Consider the following 2958-nt stretch of genomic DNA (forward strand, 5'->3'; position numbering starts at 1 on the left):
CCTTTCTGCTCTTCAGTTTTCCAGCCTGGTTGTCGCCTGAAAGTTGACCTCAGGGGCGGTTATTTATTTCGTTCAACTTCTCGGCGATATCTTCTGTGATCTTGTTTCGTCGCCCGCCACATCGTGAACCACTGCGAGAGAGATCAGCAAACTGGACGGACCGATGCTGGTGCTTTCTGCACGAGTTTCTGGATGACGCGTTTGCTGAAATTCTGCCAAGGAAAGAGCGACTGGCGCGATTTCAATCCGCCGGGAGGCACTCGAGAACGATCGCCCAGGAGTTTCTGGTACTCCGTGACAATTTCCCATCGCATTGGGGTGTTGATTTCAGCACCAGGCCTTCTCTGTGTTGCGCGAGAAGCACCAGGAGTCCTCTTACGACAAAATTTGGACGTAAAATGCTCGAGTCGACCAGGATCCTGAGGTGCTGCCTCCTTTGAAGTTGGAGCCATTTCTTCTTCAACATCACAAATCGACAACTGAAGGATAATGTTAGTTAGCTGGAAAGTTTTTTCCGTCCTGAGATTATTTGAATTTGTTTGGTTGACGTTCGAAGCGAAGCGCACATTTTAATAAGTCGGACCAAGTATGAAAGCCAGTCGGTGCTGTGGACGTTGAAGTCTCCAGCAAGGATCAACTGGGTACCATGACATCGGGCAGCATCAAGAGTGCGATCAAGGTACTCCTGGTGTCACCCTCCGGAGCACTACCAGGCCTGTACAGGGCTGCAACAACAGCTGTTCGACCACATCGCAGACGGACGGTGAACCATATGATCTCCTGGTTGTCACGGGGGACCATGCCTAGCTCAATAGCCGCTAGGTCGTTGCGCACCCAGACAGCGACACCACCTCCTTGAGCCGTCCTATCCAACCGCATTGGAGGGCCATAGCCAGGGATGGCAGTCTCGGCTTGTGACATTTTTTCCACCGTGAGCTTGGTTTCGGTAACGATAGCGACGTCGGGAGAGTGGAGTGCGAGAGCATGGCGGAAGTCACCAAATTTGGAGGCTATGCCAAAGGCGTTCGGTAGATACAGTCGGAGCGTGTTGGTCGTGCTCGTGCTGGTCATTCCGAGTTGATAGATGATCCCTTGATGGCACCAGAGGATTCATCAGCTGGGCGTGTCTCAGTACGGATATTTGGTAGGCCACTTAACAGATCCATTGCCTCATCATCACCCGCAGGTGATCGGGATGGTGGAGAAGTATAATCATACTTGTCGAAATTCCATAGACGTGAGTACAGAGGTCTAGGCCAGAACTCTCTCGAATTTACTAGTACTGCACTCTTAGCAACCAAAACAAGGCGTGCCGAGGAGGACCTTTCCTTTTTGAAAATTTTGCATTCGTAGATCTTGACGTTCACTTTGGCTTCACTTGCTCTGATGGTCACAAACTCAGCAATCTTTTCAGGTACTGCACTGCAGGGAAGATTGCCAACGAACATCACACACTTCCTTCCGACAGGCTTTCGTTCACAAACAAGTTCCCATACTCCACTGTCTTTGTTGTCCTCTTCGAAATTAGAAAGTAAATCACTCTGCGCTGGGATGGAGGCATTTTTCGAATTTCTGAGCTGCGATACGATTGTCCTCTCAGGAGAGGAACTGGAACTGTCGACAGCTACGGAGGTCTCGGAGGTCGTACGGTGGTCGCTGCCTGGAGTATCCGTATTTGTACCCGTTGATGTGGCAGCGTCACTAGGTCGGTTTTTTTCTATTTTTTTGGCCTTTCTTGTTCGTTGTTTTTTGGTCGACTTTTTCGGAAATTCCATCACCGTGATCAAATGCCGATGACCCAGCAGCTTTCAGAGACAGTTCTTCAACCTTCCGGGTGAGCAGATCAATCTTGGACATCAGACGTTTCTCTCGATCTGCTGCCTCGCGTCGCTCTCGCTGTATTTCAACTACAATTTCCGCCAGGCCGTTTCGGCAATCACTGCATTTGTTTGTAAGAACTGAGCTGGGCGAAGGACTCCCATATTCGAGGGGGTCAACCACTATACTGATACTACTTGCACTTGTCGCCATGGCCAGGGCAAAAAACTCCTGACATGGGACAACCTAAAACCGAAGACTTTCACAAAGTCTTTCCTGTTCTGGAAGCCCTTGGTCAGAACGGCTGCATCCGCACGTGACGAACTCAAGAATTCTTTCGATAGCGCGACCCGGCAAGTGAATCAGACGGCTGTCTCGCTCTTCTTATCCCAAAGAAGCCAGGGACAGGTCTGAAACCAAGCGCTCTTGAAAGCGCAGAACACAGGGTTCTTTGCGGCAAACGCGGGTTCCAGAAATGTAATTGTGAAGGAGTGTGCGGAAGGAATGTGCGGTTAAGGAGTGTGCGGAAGGAATGTGCGGTTAAGGAGTGTGCAGAAGGAATGTGCGGTTAATGAATGAAGGAAGAAAGTTCTGTTAAGGAGGCAGAACACAAATGAGACAAGGAAATAACTGTCTTCGGACTGTCACTGGTACACACCAGGAGGTTAGAACTGCTCTTCTCCACTCGTTCTGTGGTGAAGAAATCAGTGGGTCACAGCAGCTTTTATAGGTCGCGACAAGGAAGGAGATTCTGCATGTGTCAAGAAAAAGGGAAGAAGTCTGTCGTGTTCGTCCAAACAAAACGAGGGGAGGCATAGCAACAGTGTACTATCTATGTACTTGTAAATGTGTAATGACATCAGAATGAAATGGACCTTTGGAGGAGGATATTCAGAAAGTTGTGGATAAGAATGCAAATACAGTCAAAGGGAGAAGAATATGATTGAAGAAAATGAACTTCCCAGTTGACGGGTTCGACGCCCCACAAGCCGCTCGGATAGCTCTATTGTACACGCTTACTAGGCGATTGTGATCCTTCGCAGTAATCAGCGTGACGAATGAATAGATGCAGTACAGAATGTGAGGAAGAATGACAGGCAGGATGTACTAGTACTGGCGGCGTGGGAAGAGAGCAGGTGA

This window comes from Sycon ciliatum, chromosome 1 (genome assembly GCF_964019385.1).
Source record: "Sycon ciliatum chromosome 1, ocSycCili1.1, whole genome shotgun sequence".
In the NCBI taxonomy this organism is placed as follows: Eukaryota; Metazoa; Porifera; class Calcarea; order Leucosolenida; family Sycettidae; genus Sycon; species Sycon ciliatum.